At 50.7% G+C, this 12,340-nt stretch overlaps 1 protein-coding gene across 1 annotated transcript in view; it reads left to right on the top strand.

Annotated features, from left to right (window-relative positions):
- Window positions 1-12,340, top strand: part of LOC144938626 (transcription factor AP-2-alpha-like) — a 75,052-nt gene that overhangs the window by 23,285 nt on the left and 39,427 nt on the right. The window lies entirely within an intron of this gene.

The following is a 12,340-nucleotide window of genomic DNA, read 5'->3' as shown; positions in this document are numbered from 1 at the left end:
TGCTGCTGTTGCTGCTGCGGTTGCTGTTGCTGCTGCTGTTGCTGCTGCTGTTGCTGCTGCTGTTGCTGCTGCTATTACTGCTGCTACTGTTGTTGTTGCTGCTGCTGTTGCTGCTGCGGTTGCTGTTGCTGCTGCTGTTGCTGCTGATGTGGCTGTTGCTGCTGCTGATGTTGCTACTGCTGCATCTACTACTGCTCTTGCTGCTATAGTTGCTGATGCTGTTGCTGCTGTTGTTGCTGCTGCTGTTTGTTGTTGCACAAGGAGGTTGGAGGGTTGCACTTTTTTTTTAAAAACACGCATTCCTTTTGTCAGCGCTATTTTATTGTGATAAGGGCAATAGGGCAGGAGAGAGGTGATGGGGGCAGGGGGTTAGAGGGGGGGGGCTCAGGGAGACAGGGGGAGGGGCTGCAAAGTGTAGAGGTTACACGGTGAGACCAACACATTCCTGCCCGACTGCGCCTTGCGCACAAAGCCCGCAGGTAGTAAAAGAGACGCAAGTGAGACAGACACCGAAATATAAAACAATATATTTATTTTCCTTCCATCAGCGCCGTGGGAGCCTCCAGCAATATTTGTAATGGTCTTCCCATGGTTCTCCAAGGAGGGGTGAGTGAAGAATTTCTTTCCATCGTTAACTGCCATTAATCCTCTAATTTTGTTTCACTATCTGCCCCGGGGGGGGGGGGGGGGTAACGAATCGATTCTTTATTTGCCATGGTGGTGAACCCGTGGGGATTTCTCCAGGATAAATAAAGATTCTGATACTGAACTCGCCTGCAGAGACGAACAGAGTAATCAATGTATCACTCAACAACAACCGCAGCAACCCCTATTCGATACTAAACTATGGGTGACGTAACAACGGCGCTTGTGCCAGGCTAGGTGCCCTTTGAGACCGCGTCAAATTGTCGAAGGCTCGCTGCTGACAGGAGGTCACGTGACGAGACTCATGCGCCATGGGTTTGTCGTTTTAACCCACACGGCGCTCTGCTCGTGGTTGTGAGCGCGTGGCTCTGTTGCACTTCCTCCGCTGTCGCTGGAGGGCGACTGTCCTTCACGAACGACCTCCTCCACAGAGGCCGATCTCAGACGCCGCTGGTTAGCCGGTCACACGCAGAGTGCCACGACTCTTGTCGTGGGATTATGACTCGAGTCGACGGATTTTAACCGCTGCGGCGCCGCTCCCCACAATACCCCCACACACACACCCAGACACACACACACCCACCCACATACACCCACACACACCCAGACACCCACCCACATACACACCCACACACACACCCAGACACACACACACCCACACACACCCACACACACACACCCACACACACCCATACACCCACACACACCCACACACACCCACACACATCCACACACACACACCCACACACACCCACACACACCCACACACATACCCACACACATCCACACACACACACACCCCCACACACCCACACATACACACCCACCCACACACATCCACACACACACACCTACACACACACACCCACACACACCCACACACATCCACACACACACACACACCCACACACACCCACACACCCACACACACCCACACACACCCACACACCCACACACACCCACACACACCCACACACACCCACACACATCCACACACACACACCCACACACCCACACACACACACCCACATACACACACACACCCCCACACACACATACACCCACACACGCTCACTTCACGCTCACCTTCGCCACAGAGAAAAGCTGACCTGGCCATGCATAGAAATTCAAATTGGCTGACACGCCTCATATGCAAATGAGGTTGTGTTGTTAAAGGATAGGCGAGGCGATGTTGATTAGGGGGGCGGAGGGGGAGGGGCGGGGTCGAGAGGGGGATCGTGAGTTGGTTGGACTGGGGGGTGGTAATCACATACCTTTGGTTAAATTCTTTTTTTTAATTCTCATTATTTTTATTGACAGGTTCAATGGGCTAAAACGCCCAGCGGCCAGCAAAGAAACAGAATTGTTAAAGTTGTAATGATTCTAGATTTGAAGCTTTCGTGACTGCAAGGATTCATACTCTTAGTTTTTTCTGTTAAGTCACGTAGGTAAAAAATTAAATAAAAATTTATAAAAATAAAAGAATAAAAATCACGACGTTTCGGAGGCAACACAAGCTTCCGTCTTCAGGTGAAACCGTCACAGCAAAATATCTGTATCAAATATCTTTATCAAGATATTTTGCTGTGACGGGTTCACCTGAAGACGGAAGCTTGTGTTGCCTCCGAAACGTCGTGATTTTTATTCTTTTATTTTTATTAATTTTAATTTCATTTTTTACCTACGTGACTTTACCTAAAAGTTGTAATGGACAGCAAAGTTAACATATTCCGCGAATTGCGCGAAGTTTATATACTGTAATGAGAACTTGGCAAAAGAGATGATGGTGATGGGAGGGTAATTCCAGAGTGGAGCAGTGGGATGGAAGAGGCAGAAAGAGATGCGAGAGAAGTGACCTGCAATGTGGTGGTGGTCGTGGTTTAACGCAGTGTGGTGTTGGTGGTTGAACACAGCGTGGTGGATGAGACGAGGCAGTCCTCAACATGAGTGGATGAATCAACGAGTGAAGTTCACGGGAGCAGGAGGCATTGCGTTGTATTAGCGATAGAAAAGTGACAAGGAGGTGACTGACCGCCTTCACGTTCATCGAAGACACCGGTGGTGTAACCATCGACTATATCAGAACATCAACTTGGCAGATGCGCACATCTCCATCATGAATGGAAAAGCCACAGTAGTGTGACTATGGCCAAGCAACCCAAGCCACGGATCTCCAGTAAACCCACAGATGCACACAGAGATGCATCGACTAATCGAGAGACACAGAGACACGTAGAGTTACATTCAAGGTACAAGCCAAGGTAGTGCGACTATGGACATGCAACCCAAGCCACGGGTCTCCAGTAAACCACCGTGGTTCGCGTTCCTTCAACGGAGGAGGAGCAGCGGACACTCTCTCTGCTCTGCTGAAGCCCTTCCTCTCGTCGTGACCGGCAGCAGCAGCAGCGGCGGCGGCAGCATCATCTGGCCGTCGCCTGATGATGCCGGTTGTAATTACTCGCGAAACGTCGTACTCGAATGCGTGGTTAAACCCGCCAGCCCATTTCGCGCAAGAAGGGCGCACAAGTATTGGCATCGCATTGATGACTCGATTTAAGGAACGAAACGGGCGGACTTATCCACAAATCTGGCTGTCGCCTGACGATGCTGGTTGTAATGACTGGCGAAACGTCGTACTCGAATTGTAAATGTTGTGGGTTTACTCTCCAGCACACCGGCGTTGCTGTACTAGTAACGAACTGGCACGTTCTGTTCGCGTGACAAACCTTACTGATTGGCTGTGTCGCGTAGTGGCGGGTTTCACGGCGCACTTATATTTACACGATCTAAAACCCAGGAAAACACCTCTATCATGAGTAGCAGCAGCAGCAAGCAGTAGGAGCTCAACATTGACATCGAGCTATTGAGCGACAACAACATCGCTGCTATTGCACGCGACGATAATCGAGCTGGGTAATCGAGCGAGTAGCTTTGGATCACCGATGAACTCGACTGCCGCTTTTACGCGCAATTCATATCGGGTTTTTTGTTGTTGAACCCTCTCTCTTCTCATTAAAAAAAAATCTGCTCAAGCGAGGAGCGGAAAGGTATAATATCCACCCCCCCCCTTGACGGTAGGGCTGGCAATAACCACGGAGTTTTTTTTTCAACCTCGGAAAATGTGCGTGTGTGTGGGGGGCGGATGGTGGCTCAGTTGACAATACAAGCGAAGCAAGTTCTCTTCTGAAGTCAAATGGCTGCGAGGTGTGGGTGGGTGGATGGTTCTGGAGAAGAGGGGGGAGGGCGGTAATGTTGTGGGGGGCCGGGGCGCGCTAACGCGGGGAGCGGTGGTGCAACAGTTAGCGTTGCGCTACAAACGGGGCCACACGAGTTCGATTCCCGCTCACGGCCAACGCCGGCGACGATTGTCTGAACCGACGAGTACCTGCTGCGGTGTTGTCGTAAGCATCGCGGCACTGGGGAGAGACAAAGGCGGTCGGGCGTGGTGCTGGCCACCCAACCCCGTGGCGGCCTTCCTAGGTTTGCTGCTCGCGAACAGCACTTGCCCCAAGGTCCGCAGGCTATACGGTAGGGGGGGGATCTTTGTCTTTGGGGCGCCACGCACCTTTGGCAGAGGCCCCCTTTTTGAATGACAATGCGGCGTCTCGCTTCGAGGCGTGGCAGGGGGAGTCTGGAGCTCCGCGGGTTTTTTGTGTCGCGTTTTTTTTCTTCCGTCTCTTCCAGAGCGGGCGAGGAGGGTGTGTGGGGGGGGAGGGGGGTTGGTGGGCGGGTGGGTGGGTGGGTGGGGGCGGTAAAAGACAATGACACACAGAGAGAGGGCAGAGACAAATCCCAGCACGTGAGCTCGAACGCAGGCGCCGCGGATCAATTAAGACGGCGAGGGATAGCCCCCCACCCCTCTCCCCTACCCCCCCCCTCTCCACCACCTCGCCCCCCCCTCTCCACCTCTCCATCCACACTGGAGGGCCCCGACAGTGTGGCGGGCTCCGGACTCCTGATTGGCCGGCGCAATGAACTTTACGACTATTATACAATGGACTTTACGACTATTATTATTATCATCATCATTGTTCGTTCGTCATCATCACCACCGACACCACCGTCGTCGCGATCATCGTGAGCCGTGATTCATCCGCTGCCGGTCGATGAATCGGCGCCCCAACTGCTTCGTCATCCAGCAGCGGAAAAATCGCCGCCCATCTCCCGCGATCGAGCGACGTAGAATAAATCCGTCCCAGGTTTCACCGCTCCGTCTCTCCCCGCGCGCACGTTCCCTCCTTGCGTGGTTGTCATTTCAATTCAGTTTCATTTATTTGGTAGAGCCCCGTGAGCCATGCGGCTTTTGAATCGGGTGCAACCGCAACAAACACAAACATGAACAAGAAACAGCTTAAAGTGACTACGCGCAACAGAAAAATCCAGGAAAAAACAGCAAAATCCCAGTGGGATGCAAGTCAAACAGTAACAACCATTTCGATGAAAGAAATCAGTCTTATTCTGTACTACGACAAACAAATATGGCTAAACCAAAACGTTTTCGAAATCACCAAAATAAAGCTATAAAAACAATGTAACAGTGATCATAGGAACTGTGATTATTCTCATCGTCGTCGTCATCGATGTTATGTGCACGTGAGAGGGTTCGTGTGTCGGTGGATTTGTGGGGAGCGGTGGCGCAGTGGTTAGAGCGCCGCGCGACGAATCCGACAGAGATCCGAGTTCGTTCGATTCCCGCTCACGGCCGCCAGACACCAGCGACGATTGTCTGAACCAGTCCGGGGCCTCCCCTAGGTCGACTCAGCCTCAAATGGGTACCTGGTGCGGTCTGTAAACATCGTCACTGGGGAGATAAAGGCGGCCGGGCGTGGTGCTGGCCACCCACCCCCTCGTGTGCCGTGCCGGCCTTCATAGGTGCTACTCGCTAACAGCACTTGCCCCAACAGCCTGTTAAAGGCTATACGGGGGATCTTTGTCATTGTTGTTGTTTGTGAGCGTCTCTGCTTCTCTCTGTTGCATAATGATTGTTTAGTAATATTTCACAGGCCATTGCCAATCCAATCTCGGGCGAACACCTTCCCCATGTTTGAGCATACTTCACCACGCTGGTCAATGCTCGTTGGTGAAGTGCTTGTTGAGGTGGGAGTTGGACGAAGAGAGTTTTTCGCCACTGATGTTATCCGCGTCTAAGAATCAAACTCAGATCGCCGGGTTCATAGCGTGGTGAAGTAGAGTCAGATCACTCCCGGCGTGGGAAAAAAACACTTTCATTGAGCACCTGTGAAGAAGAGCTTCATAGCTCATCGGATTCCTCCAGTATAAACTCATATTCTCATTCTGAAGCGGTGAAATCAGCAGTGGCATTGCATCGTTAAAGAGATCGCATAGCTATGATCGATTACACGACTACGATCGGTGCCATAAATAATCGATTCATCTATGCATGCATCGAGCGACAGAGATACAATTTAAATCGATAAACAGTCGATAGGAGACGTCAGCATAACAAGAATAAGAGAGAGAGAGAGAAGAAAAAAAATCGATGTTTGTGAATCGGCACTTTGCCCACTGCTGAGCCCAGCAAAGCAATTTCACCGGCAGAGCCTTAACTTAATTACAGGTATCCTCGTACTCACTCGAGTGGCAGAGATCATGTGGTGATTATAACAAGTCCATTAAAGTTCTTAGTTTAATTGCGGGTTGTACGCAGCGCGCACCCCTATTATCTCCTATCGTGGCCTGTAAATTGCTACTCGCTACGCTATAATTTGCGCGGCTGGCGAGGGAACGGCCGGTTCAAGGAGTCCCTTGAGGACATCAATCATTGGCCACGCCGCAAACGGACAGCGGATATCGAGTCATCCAGCAGTGGATTCATGGTGATCGACGACCACGATGCTGTTCGTGATGATGATGGTGACGAGTTGCGTGCAAGCTGTAGGCTGCGCACGTGTTTGCTCGTCGACGTATTTGACAGTGGTTATATTCGATGTTGGTTGTGCAAAGTTCTGTTCGCAAGTACTTCACCTTCGACCGAGTATCCACATGCCTACCTGGCTATCTCCACCTGCCTAAAGTGTAATCTACCTGCTTGGCGAACTACCCGCCAACTTACCTATTTACCTATCCACACACTAACACGTGTATACATTCCTACCCAGCTACTTAGTACTGTACATACACACGTACCCACCCACCTACCTGTCAGCCTACGCAATTACACACCTTCATTACGTACATACCTACCCATTCGCATACACATCTACCCACCTACATATACACATATTAGGATGTGTGTGTCTGTGTGTTATGTCCGTGGGTGTCTACGTGTGTATGTGCTGGCCACCCACCCCCTCGAGTGCTGTTCCGGCCTTCATAGGTGCTCGCGAACAGCACTTGTCCCAACAGTATGTCGAGGCTATATGGGGGATCTTTGTTTTTTGTGTGTGCATGTTCGCGCGTGCGAGCTCGATTCCCGCGCAGCGCCAACACCAGTGACGATTATCGGAACCGGTGCTGTGCCTCTCCTAGGTCAACTCAGCCTCAAATGAGTACCTGGCGCGGTGTGTATTAGTAAACATCTCGCCGCGAGAGGAAGTAAATGCGATGGGGCGCGGTGCCGTGCGGGCCTTCATAGGTGCTGCCCGCCAACAGCACTTGCCACTGCAGTCTGTTGAGGCTATACGGGTGATCTTTGTCTCTGACGAGAGAGAGATGATTTGCATGCCCTCATTGCGTCTCAACGCAATTGCAATCCAGTCGTAGTTAGTCGTCGTCGTAATAACGATACGAGCTCTGCTCTGTTGTTGGACGGCGAGGCGCACGCGGTTAATCGAGACCAAAATAGCAGCAGCAGCAGCATCATCGTCGTCGTAGTCAGCAGCAGGATGAGGCATCACGGAGACTCGCGGAGAGCCGAGATTGTGTCACCGTGCAGGTTGAGGAGTTCGCCCCCCCCCCGCGTCTCCGTAAGAGCACCAGTCTGATCGTGTGTTTCCACAAAATACCGGTTTAGAATGTCACAGGTATTGGACAAAAACATGCTTCATCATCACAACAACATCGAAGCAACCGCGCCTAATGTCCAGTGCGTTGTGGGGAGCGGTGGCGCACGTGGTTAGCGCACTGCGCTCACGAACCCGAGGTCGATTCTATCCCGCTCGCGGCCAACACCGCTGAAGATTATCTGCACCGGTTCTGGTCCTCCCCTAGGTTATTGCAGCCTTAAATGAGAACCCGGTGCGGTGTATGTGTGTCCATACCGGGGCGTGGCTCTGCCCCCCCACTATCCATCCCCCGTGTAGTTGCTACTCGCTAACAACACAACATTTGATCCTCATGGCGGTACCCCGGGGTACCAAATAATACTGAATGCCCGAGGAACTAAAATATTTTATTTCTGGGACACTATTTTTTGCCAGGAGTATATTTAACTTCGCGACTGGGGTACCAATCAATCCGACATCGGTGCCATACTCCGCGATGTCGAAACGCAGCGAAAACGATTGGGCCGAAACCCTGAACGCTCGCGGTACGCACCGTAGTGGTGGTGCATCGTGTACAGCTCGAATCGAGATGAGTCGATTGACGCATCGCCCACCATCAACAGACGAAAAATGACTGCGTCACGGACATTGTGCGAGAGCCATGGGTACGATGGTTCTCCAGGTTCGTTTGCCCCAACAGTCTGTAAAGGCTACACGTGCCCGGGCGTTTGATCGTGTTCATCGGTAATTAGTGGCGTGACTAAGGCGTGCGTGCGCGAATTCGTCTGCTGTATGTTTGTATTGCACAACAATAGGCGATCGTGTTTTGAGAACACAGCAGCATATTAGGGGTGTAACTATTAAACGGCAATAACAACAACCACTACCACCACCACCGCCGCCGCCGCCCGCCACTAAGTGGTGGTGACGTCACCACGGCGCTTGTGCCAGGCTAGGTGCACGTTAAGGCCACGCGAAGTGTCGAACGCCCGCCGGCAGGCGGTCACGGGATAGACCCAGGTGGTGCCATGGGTCGGCTGATTGAGATGACTGGCCGATGCACCACCTGTGGTACCCTCAGACACACACACACCACGAAGACAAACACTGCCGGATAGCCTTTACAGACTGTTGGGGCAAGTGCAATGACACGTGGTAATGTATTTAAAATGTACCCGACTGCTCGATGATGAGACCCAGAATCTCGAAACCGGCCCATGGTTTGCTTGCTTAAACAATTGCCGCTTGATGATGTTATTTGGTCTGGATGGCCAATCAATAGGCCGATGATGCGAACAAAAGTATAATAATAACAAACACTAATTATTATCGATATATAGGGTAGCCCAAAAGTCAGGACACATGGGCTAATTGCATTTCTTTCAAGAAATCAAACAGGGTTATATAATTTATTTTAACACATGTTCAAACGAACTTCCATGACTAACATTAACGCATAATGCGTGAATTCTCTTTTGAAATGAATTTGTGACTTTTTCTCTCTCTCTCTAAGTTTACAGGCGTCATCTTTAAACATTCGTCAATGACGTTTTGTCTCGATTCAGTCAAATTTCTTATCTTATCTTCATATTTATACACCGTCTTGCATCCAAGGCGCTTCGTCTTGGCGTTTCCTGGTCTCACACCGGTGAGACGAGCCCCTAAAGAAAGCTGTTTCTGGTGTAGGCCAATCATTTGCAACGACAATGCATAATATATTATCAGTGCATGTTTGTGTGTGTGTTCACCACAAGTTCGTGTGGTTAATGCAGACAAGATTCTTTGCAAAACGTTTCTATTTGGTGTTTGAGCATCTTAACACAAACTGTTTCATTGCCAGAATATGGTGGCATGTATGTAAATGTCACCTGGAAAAAGAAGAAGACGAAATGTAAACATCAATAACGATGGATGCAATATGAACTTAAAGAACAGACGTTGAACATGTTCTAATGCCGGTGTTAATATAAACACGATGACCCTGTGTGTCCTTACTCATGGGCCACCCTGCATACGGCGCTGAGAGACGCAACAAGGCAGTTGGATTAAAATGACCCCGCGTATGCCGCTGTGCTTCAGGTTATATTCGCTCGCTGTTGTGACAACAATATCCGTGCGAGGCGCGTTCACCCCCTGTGTGCCTTGTAACGCGATAGTCCCGCGAATTTGCTGCGTCCATCTGTGCGGCGCGAGCCTCTTCTCAGCTTTGCGATTCGCTGCTGCTGCGATTATTTAAAAAAAAAACGTAGCATCTATCATCAACAACATTGCTGGTTGAAGGTCACCCCCAAGACAAAGATCCCCCGGGTAGCCTTAACAGACGTTTTGTGGCAAGTGTTAGCGAGTAGTACCACCTCTTGAAGGCCGGCACGGCACACGAGGGGGTGGGTGGCCAGCAGCCACGCCCGGCCGCCTTTGTCTCCCCAGTGACGATGTTTACTACACACCGCGCCAGCTACTCATTTGAGGCTGAGCCGACGTACGGACGACCCAAGCAAAGGTTCAGATAATCGTCAATGATGCTAGCCGTGCTTGGGAATCGAAGCTCGGGTCGCCGGGTTCGTAACGCAGTGTAGGTAATTGGGAAACAGTTCGATTCGCGTGCCACTGTCAGCGGCGAGGGATAATATGAACGATTCCTCGGGCCCCCTTCCTGCATACACCCGCATTGATGAGCGTGGTGAAGTATGGTGAAGATATCCCTCGACATTTAAAATTGCACGATCGTTTCGCTAATCCCCCCTTGTCTTAATTCTCCGCACCTACCACGTCTCCCATCCGTGTGTCTCTTTGTATCTCTGTGTGTGTCTATGTATCTCTGTGTGTCTCTGTGTGTCTCTTTGTGTGTCTGTGTGTCTCTGTGCATGTCTATGTATCTTTGTGTGTGTCTATGCGTCTCTGTGTGTGTCTGTGTGTCTCTGTGTATGTCTATGTATCTCTGTGTGTGTCTATGTGTCTCTATGTGTCTCTGTGTATCTCTGTGTGTCTTTGTGTGTCTCTGTGTGTGTGTCTATGTATCTCTGTGTGTGTCTATGTATCTCTGTGTGTCTCTATGTGTGTCTGTGTGTGTCTGTGTGTGTCTATGTGTCTCTATGTATCTCTGTGTGTCTCTGTGTGTGTCTGTGTGTGTCTGTGTGTCTCTGTGTGTCTTTATGTGTCTCTGTGTGTGTCAATGTGTCTCTGTGTGTCTCTGTGTGTCTCTATGTGTCTCTGTGTGTCTATGTGTCTCTGTGTGTCTCTATGTGTCTCTGTGTGTGTCTATGTGTCTCTGTGTGTCTCTGTGTATTTCTATGTGTCTCTGTGTGTCTCTGTGTGTGTCTCTGTGTCTCTGTGTGTCTCTGTGTGTCTATATGTGTCTCTGTGTGTTTCTATGTGTCTCTGTGTCTCTATGTGTCTATATGTGTCTCTGTGTGTGTCTATGTATCTCTGTGTGTGTCTATGTGTCTTTGTGTGTCTCTGTGTGTCTCTATGTGTCTCTGTGTGTCTCTATGTATCTCTGTGTGTGTCTATGTGTCTCTGTGTGTGTCTCTATGTGTTTTTGTGTGTGTCTTTGTGTCTCTGTGTGTGTCTATGTGTCTCTGTGTGTCTCTGTGTCTCTGTGTGTCTCTATGTGTGTCTGTGTGTGTCTGTGTGTGTCTCTGTGTGTCTATGTATCTATGTGTGTCTCTGTGTGTCTCTGTGTGTGTCTATGTGTCTCTGTGTGTCTCTATGTGTCTCTGTGTGTGTTTATGTGTCTCTGTGTGTCTCTGTGTGTGTCTGTGTATCTCTGTGTGTCTCTGTGTGTGTCTATGGATCTCCGTGTGTCTCTGTGTGTGTCTGTGTGTCTTTGTGTGTCTCTGTGTGTCTCTACGTATGTACCTCAAACTTCTTCCGCACCGTACGTAGCCAACCGTGCCTAATCGGATGTGTTTCTATGAATCTCGACGTCTAAGCATCTGTGTAGGTCTCTACAGTGCAGAAATATAAATGCGTCTCGGTGAATGTTCTGATGGAGTTGACAGGACTAGGCGGAACCACTCCCACGTAGAACGAAATCAATAATCAAATGAGTCACATCGAACCGCGTGCACAAAGGCAAAGATCCCCCGCGTAGCCGACACAGACTGTTGGGGCAAGTGTTGAGGCAAGGGCTCTTAGCGAGCACCTATTGTGGCAGGCACGAGGGTACGGATGTGTGTCCAGCACCACGCCCGGCCGCCTTTGTATCCCCAGCGGTGAGGTTTATTTCACACCGCACCAGGTACTCATTTAAGGCTGAGTCGACCTAGGGGGGAGGGCCCATGACCGGTTCAATAACATTCGCCACCGATGGTAGCCGTGGCGAGGAATCGAACTCGAGTTTGGGTTGCCCGGGTCAAATTGCAACTCCCTGCGGCACTCTTAACCACTACCAACAACAACAACAACCTCAACAGATGAATCAACGATAGCACCGTGGCCTTTAAATAAAAAAAACATCTAGAAAATAAGCGACGTTTCGGGCAAAGGCCCTTCTTCACATGACACGAAATCAACCTCGGAGCAAAAAAAAAACACGTGGCCGCAGCCGTAGCTCCCGAATCGCTCACGGCCACTAGAGGGAGACACGCGCATCGTCTCGGAGAGTGGGAGGGAGAGGGAGGGAGAGGGAGGGAAAGGGGGGGAGAGGGAGGGAGAGGGAGGGAGAGGGAGGGAGAGGGAGGGAGAGGGAGGGAGAGGGAGGGAGAGGGAGGGAGAGGGAGGGAGAGGGAGGGAGAGGGAGGGAGAGGGAG

The sequence above is a fragment of the Lampetra fluviatilis genome, chromosome 22 (genome assembly GCF_964198595.1).
Source record: "Lampetra fluviatilis chromosome 22, kcLamFluv1.1, whole genome shotgun sequence".
Lineage (NCBI taxonomy): Eukaryota > Metazoa > Chordata > Hyperoartia > Petromyzontiformes > Petromyzontidae > Lampetra > Lampetra fluviatilis.
The sequence above is the reverse complement of the archived record's forward strand: the minus strand, read 5'-3'. Positions and strand labels throughout refer to the sequence as shown.